We start from the raw sequence: 8,181 nt of genomic DNA on the forward strand, positions 1-8,181 counted from the left end.
ACGTTGCTATATACTAATTTTATTAATAAATGATCGTATGACCGAAGATTTTGAAATTGAAATTTTAATTTCAATGTTTATTACTCTATTTGATGGACGATCGATGAAAATTCCTCGTTGTTGGTTACACCTTGAACTATACTTTTGTCTTTCTTATATTATCCCTGGCGGACCGCAGGAACCGAATGGAGCCTCTACAACGTACTCGTAAAGAACCCGGTCGGTTCCATTTTAATCAACTAAAAAAACAGAAAAATCAACTTTTACATGATTAAATTCGGATTCTACTTTAAAATTTGCATTAGAAACTCACGGAGTAATCGTAATACTTTTTCTTGCAGCGTTAAATCTTTAAAAAATAAAATACCTCTCATTTACATGGGCCAAAGGCGCCTTCAAGTGCATCTTCTTTTAGCAACAGTTGGTAATCGTTCCGTCGGTAACTTTCAGAATTTTGTCGGAATGCTAGCGCCATGCAGTGGATACCTTAGACAATAGCGCTGCGATGCAAGTTGTAGAGAGGTTTATTTTTATTCTTTGTGCGCAATATACTACTTGAGCTATTATGCATGCGCTTAAAGGCACCTTCAGCAGAAGTTGATGACATTTGTTTACATTTTTAACGCTGCAAAAAAAAGTATTGCGATTACTCCTTGAGTTTCTAATAGAAAATTTAACGTAGAATCCGAATTTCAGCAGTTTCAAAGTTGATCTTGCTGTTTTTTTGAGTTTTTTAAAAAGGAACCAAATGCGCACCTAATTGGGCATTTACTGGTACTTTGAAGAGGCTCCATTCGGTTCCTTTGGTCCGCCAGGGATACAGATTTTAACGAGGAAACAAACAAAAACGCCATATCCTTTGCAAATTTGCTTGCTAAATCTATATTGAGACCCCAATTTTTTGAGCTTATTCCATTTTCTCTTTAGATGGAAAATGTAGGGAAAAGCTTAGGGAATTTCTGGTCACACAAGCCCACCAAAAAAAAGTTGTCTGCACGGGACAAGTGGGACAAGTACGTCAGTTTATCTATTAAAGAGAAGTGTCGTTTGATATAAGATGTACATAAATCAACTTTCAGTAACTTCCATAGATAAAAAAGACCTGTACTTGAATGCCGAAAGATGTTGAGAGAAAAAGAAGTAGGCAGCCAAAAAGCAGAGAAACTCACTCAAGTTGATAACTAATTCCCAAATATGTTTAGAAACTTCTAATTTAAATTTTTTTAATGCATGCAATGACTTTTCATCTTTTAACGCTTAATTTGCGATATTTCAAGTGTAGGTTTTTGCATATTTTTATTTTTTCTCCCGGTTTGGGAAACCTTGTTTATTTGAATTTTATTTCCTATTTCAACACCTAATTCTATACCTTAAAAAGTTTTTGTACATGGCTATTTATTGCGCTTTTCTTGAATATTACGAAATGTGTAACTGAAAATAATGATAAGCATTTTACTAAATGAAATAACTTAAAAAAGTGAAATCTGAAAATAATGACGTTTAATTGGAACATAAAATTATGGCCTAAACTATTTAATTATTATTAATGCTTGCTTTCTTTTGAATGATTTTCTTTCTTTCTTTAATTTAAAATTTTAAAAATTATAATTTTCAGAAATTTCTAATTGAAAATAGTTTTATATTATAGTATTTAATATGAAAATGCTTGTTATAAAATGAAATGTTAAATGAATAGCGTTTGAACACAGCAAATTTTGAGTTCTTAATATCAGACCGTTTTTAGACGTTTTAAATAGAATAAAATTCCAAACTATCGATTTTAGATATGAGTTTCTTTAATCAGAACAATATTTAATTGATGAAAACTGGGAATCTTGATCATGATTTCTGCTTATAAATGCTCATTTTTATTAAAAAACTAAGAAAACCTGTAATTTTCAAATATCTTTTGTCTTCTTTGAAACTTTTCGATTTCGTATTAAAATTATTTAAAAATAAATACTAATTATAGTGAAAAACAGTAATACGCAACATCTATAATGTGAAAAATAATTCATTAGTTTATTGGGATAAGCTTTTTCTGATTTCTTCATTTAAAGCAATAATTTATAGATTCAATATTCAATGTGAAAAATTAAGAATATTAAACAACTTGAAGTTATGAAGATATATCGTTACATCATTATCTTGCATATGATCAATTTTTTGTGATTTATTGTAATATGATAAACATCTCCTGTGAGTTTTGTCCTCGCTAAACTATTCCTTCATGAAGAAAACTTTTTTTTGTAAATTAACTTTTATTAATATGATATATGACTCTAAACTTAATTGCAAATGCTGTCACATTGTTCGATACAGTTTTTTTCTTAGATATCATGATTTTAGTTAAACTATTCAATGCTTTAGGATAAATCTATTCTAGTAAGCGAAAACATGTCCTGACTTTGAAACTATTTACAAGAAAGTGATATACAACAATTCTAGTTACCCATTTGTACAGCTTCATGAGCTGGCTGTTTTATTAAATTTTACAAGTGCACAAGAAAAGATCCGTCTGCTGACCCTGGCGCTAATAGAATATACGAAGCAAGATTTACTTTTAACGTATCGTAAAGTAAAAAAAAATAGTGGGACGATAATCGTGGGGGCTAAAGCATAGGCTTTGGACTCACTCCGTCGGCTTGCGGGTTCAGTTCCTTGCGGGTTTCTCTTGGTGGTTCGGAACCCACCTTAAACTGCAGGTACCCCTTCCACCATCAAGTAAGTTTGTGGAGGGGGTGTGTAAAGGAATGAAGAAGAAGGTACAAAAAAAATGTAAACCCTTAGGAGACAAATTAGAAGCTTCCATTCCAAGTAACAAAATATATGAAAGATGAATTTAGGAAATTTTTGATTCAAAAATGAATATATTACACTTCTAACCTATACAATGGATATCCTGCGAGTGATATAGAGGTGCAATTATCATTCGAATAATATTTAAGTGATCACATAGATTTTACCAGACAAAGCTCAAATAATAACCACCTAGTTTCAGTTAAGGAAAATAATGAAAGGATTAAAAAAGTCAAAATATATTTCGCGCGAAGTATTAGTAAAATATTTCACTAGTTTCGAGACAAAGATTCAAACGTAAGAATTGGGAAAAGAATATTTTTCTTCCTGGTACCAAAATGAATTTAAATAGAACCTTTAGAAGAGAGCTGTCTTTGGATTTATTGCAGTCAGCATGGAGATTTCAAAAAATGGCCAGAAGCTAGAGGTATTACGCTTCAATCTTTAGGATGAAAGTGACTTAGAAATGAGAACCACTTCCATTGAAAGTTTTGTCAAAGAGTTAACAACCTGGAAATAAAAAGCAAAAATTTCACATATATCCTATATCCTTCAACAATGCATGGTGAGTTTTGTGAGAATTGGAAGGTAATGGTAAAAGAGACAATTCAAACTCATTATTAGACATATTATCAGATATCGATATTTACTGCTCTTTGCTATCAAGGTGCAGAAATTAAAAGTTTGGAATTATTTTACTATAATGAATTTTGCGTCCGTTTCGACTAACTTATGACTACTCGTTTTTGTAATCATAAACTAAAAAAGCATACTGCACTTAGTACCGATATTATGAATGAATTTCTCTCATTGTGATCATGTAATTCCAACGTAGCTTTTGTTTTTCTTTTGTAACGCTGCTTTTTTTTCCTGAATATTATATATGTATGTCCTTTGTTAATTTTATAAATCTCATGACACAAACAAAGAGCAGTCGAACTTTGTCACATTGGGTTGTGGCTTCGTGGGAAGTATGATGGCACATGGGTGTAGGCGCATACATCTTTATTAGTTATCAACTACATTTCATTGAATTTTATTTCAATTCTGTAAATGAACGAGATTTCAACCATATAAGTACTTTGGAAGTGGTTGGATTTTTAACATACGAGGTTCGTTAAAAAAATACGCGGACTGTTTGAATTTCGCGGCTCGAGTTAGTTTAAGGAGAATCCGCTTGGTGTCGCTAAGTTCGTACAGAGCAGCTATTTAGTATTCCAGTATTCCAGTATTCCAGTCGCAGATATCTTCATTTGTTGATAAGCTACACGGTTTTAAGTAGAGAGTGTGTTTTTTGTTTGTCGGATTGTAAAATGGACAGCCTGAAAGAGCAACGAATTGCTGTGAAATTTGGTGTGAAACTCGGGAAATCTGCAACTGAAACATTTGCCATTCTCAACACGGCCTACGGTGATGTTGCCATGAGTCGATTGACGCTGATGAGCATCCTGGGCGTCCTTCAACGTCAATTGACGACCCACACGTTGACAAAATCAACACCCTGGTGCGCAAAAATCGACGTCAGACCATAAGGGAGCTTGCCGAAGAGTGTGGAATATCAGTTGGATCTTGTTACAAGATTTTGACCGAAAAATTTAAGATGCACGAAAGAAGCGTACCAGGACTGTTTTAACAAGTGGAAACACCGTTGGGAAAAGTGTGTGCGTTGGGGAGGAGAGTATTTTGAAGGAGACCCAGACGTGTAACTTCCAAACGAAGTACATTTTTTATGACCTCAATCCGTGTATTTTTTGAACAGTCCTCGTATTTCCGACAGTGTAAAATAACAACAGATGGGGCTGCAGCTTACTTTAAGAATCGTTATCAGTATGACGAATTGAATATAATAATTTTGCCGGAAGAAATAAAACTTTTCAGCAACTCGCTCTGAAAAGGATCCTGTGATGGCTTTGGCGGCTTGTTAAAACAGTTTGCAACTAATGATAACTTAAAGAAGTCACATCTTGAAGCCATAGATGATGCCGAATCCCTTGTCCGAGAAATGAAGACGTATACTAGCCTCATTTATCTGGTACTGCTTTCGTCAGAGAAAGTTGCCTGTTTTCGAGAAAAAAAGAAAAAGAGCGGGAAAAAGTTCCAGGTATTACTGGAATTCAAAAAGCCCATGCGTGAAAAATTGAAGTTGGACAAAAGAACGACAGGAAAGTATACATCGCAAATACCTCTAGAAGGGGATGATATTTATAAATTTCAAAACTGTAAATATTTTGTAAATATGTAATTTGATATTCCTCAAGATATCAATATCAACACTTTTTATTAACTTGCTAGTTATACATAATGTTTAAAGAAATGTAATTGACAAAAAAGAAAGTTTTTTTATAAGAAGGAATAGTTTAGCGAGGACGAAACTCAAATGAATCTTCACCATATTACTGTAAATGCAAAAAAGTAAAAAAATCGAGAACCTAAGTTCATAAAATTTTTTAAAATAAAAACCAAAAAATATGTGTCTAATATTTTGAATTAGGAAACAATATATTTCAGCCCCAAAACAATTTACGTGGCATCGCCAGGGTCAAGCTTGTTCGATCTGTGTAAGAATTATTCCAAGCTGACAGTTATTTGAAGAAAGCCTAAAAAAATTTATAAAATCACAGATATATTATTATGTAGTATTATATTTATCAACAGAATTATGGATGACCGCCAAGGTGTAAAGTAGAGTTATACACTCGAACTCATTTAAAACTACTTACATCTGCATACTTTATTTCCTTTTATCTCCCAGTCCATTCTTTCTTTTTTTCCCCTTCCTTTTCTAAAGCTTATTACTTGACCTTTTTCTACATCCAAATCCAACCTTTTCCCATCTGAGTATTTATTTAGCGCTTTAATTAAGCCCGCCATCCTATCTTCATACCTTGACATCAGTACTATATTGTCAGTATGTGCCAGTATATAATATATCTTTTCCTCTTCTATCCTAACTCTTCCACATATTTTTCTCTTTATTTCTTCTTCTAATCTGAGAATAATATATTAAATAAAAGTAGACTCAAATGACATTATGTCCTTACTTCTCTTACTAGCTCACTCTTTGGAATCTCATCTACAGCAGGTGCCTTTCCACCTTTCATTAGTCCTAAACCTGCACTATTTCTTCCTTTATTATGTCCTCTTCCTCATTTCTTTCTTTGGCTTATTTTCCACCTTTCAGCATACCTTTCAGTATACTCCTTCTTGCTACTTCTTTTTTTTGCTTGTGACCTCAAATAATCTTTTTATTTCTTCTGCTATTATTTGCATCTCTTTGTTTACATTCCCCTCTTACCATTTTTCTTTACCAAGTTTACCATTTGTAATTTACCAATTACAGGGTGTTTTCTCTTAAAAATGTGTACTTGGGTGTGTTCGGGGTTATTAAAACCCCAAAAAATGTTTGGTCTTCTGTACATAACCTCAAAAGTAGCTAAAAACGCAATTTTTTGGGTTACATAACCTCAAATATCTTGCAATCCTGACTTCATGAACCAATTTCGAGCCCGGATTCGGATTCTGCGTAAAAAATTACTTGGAAAATGACCCACTACTTTCCTACAACTGATATGACCACATTATTTGCAGGCCTGTGTAATGTTTGTTATGCAAAGAGTTACATTAGAGCGATAGTGCTCATTTCTTGTTTCACGGTAGATAAAAAGATATGTCTAATGATCGGTGTTACCTTCTCTGAAGATATTACAGGTGATAACACAGCTTCTTTGAACAATATAATCTTAAAATTAATTTTTTAAAATAAAGTTAGATTAGAAAAACTACCTTAGATTTTTTAATAGGTCTAGGCGGGTAAGCATGAGAAATCGGTCACCGATCTTATCAGGCTGAAATTCATGACAAATATTTATCTTGATGTAGCAAAAAACTATAAAGAATTACCACCTTCAATTTTCATTTTTTGAAAGTTATGCAGGGGAAAAGAATAATGAAAAAAGTGTTTCTTTTCCTCAAATACCGCTTGCTTGATTCTTCTGATCAAAATATATGTTCTGGAGACTAATAAGAAAATTTATCAAAAAGTTTGAGAGAACTTTCTGGTCAAAATAACAAGAAGCAAAATGTTTGAATTTTTAAAGAATTTTTCTTAACGGTGATCTTTTTCACCAGCAACGACCATGTTTTCGCAACAAAAAATTATACGCCCCCTAGATTAACTTATTTTTGCCTCGACTAGATCAGATTGATGCGCCACAGTTAAAAAAAATTATACATATCATAACATAAAAATATCAAAGCGTAAAAAAATCGAACATAACAAACATAAAAATTCAGAAAAAAATTAACAGAAAGAAAAAGATAATATATTTTAAGAAACGACCCTCTGTTTGTTTCGTCAAGCGGTTTAATTGTTGCCGAGAGTCGGGTCGAAAATGTAACTTTCTACAAGTTTTCACACAACACGAGAAATACAGTATGTGGCGCGCTTGTTAGTAACGCTTTCATTTCGACATTTGCATCAACTTTCGTTATTTTAGGTGGGCAATACTCCAAAAAATGGATGAAAACGTTCATAATTACGATTATTGTCAACACAATAATGATTCTTCGGGATATCCGAACATTGATGCGCATTCTTGAGCGATTTGTAATAACCATTTATTTTAGTTACTATAATTCTTCATATTATTTTTTTTCTTGCGCGCTAACTGCGAACAATTAGTTCGCTGCCCTGACGCAATGATGAAAAAGATTTGCATGTATTTGCCACAAAAAATGAATTCACTACGACTTGAAATTACGCACGGATTCGTGCATTGATTGTAATAGCCTCCACCGTTGACGACGCAACCTGATACTAGGCAGTCTGATAAGTACCTGAAAATTCTAAGAGATGGCATTAGTATTCACTAATGTGAACCATTTTCGTCGAGCTTGATCCTTCAAATGACGCTCGTCAAAACTTCAGCCATTCATATTTACGCATTTACAAGTTACAGCACTGAGAAGCGACTAACCTCCGAGTTTTTTTTTAATATGGAAAAATCTGAGTTTCGCGTTTTGATCCAACACCCCTATCTTCGCAAGAAAACGATATCCGAGACCAAGGCCAAGCTGGATAAGTATTACCCGAACTCTGCCCCGTCGATTGGGACGATTCTTAAGTGGTTTCCTGAGTTTCGTTGTGGCCGTACGATCACGGTTGATGCTGAACGATCTGGGCGCCCAAAAGAGGTCACTACAACAGAAAATGTCGAAAAAATCCATGATATGATGTTGAATGATCCCAAAGTGAAATTGAGAAAGGTAGCTAACGCTGTCGGCATATCACTGGAACGTGTGGGCAATATCGTGCATTCAGTTTTGGGCATGAAGAAGCTCTGCGCGCGATGGGTGCCGCGTTTGCTCACAGTGGACCAAAAA

This window comes from Belonocnema kinseyi, chromosome 8 (assembly GCF_010883055.1).
Source record: "Belonocnema kinseyi isolate 2016_QV_RU_SX_M_011 chromosome 8, B_treatae_v1, whole genome shotgun sequence".
Lineage (NCBI taxonomy): Eukaryota > Metazoa > Arthropoda > Insecta > Hymenoptera > Cynipidae > Belonocnema > Belonocnema kinseyi.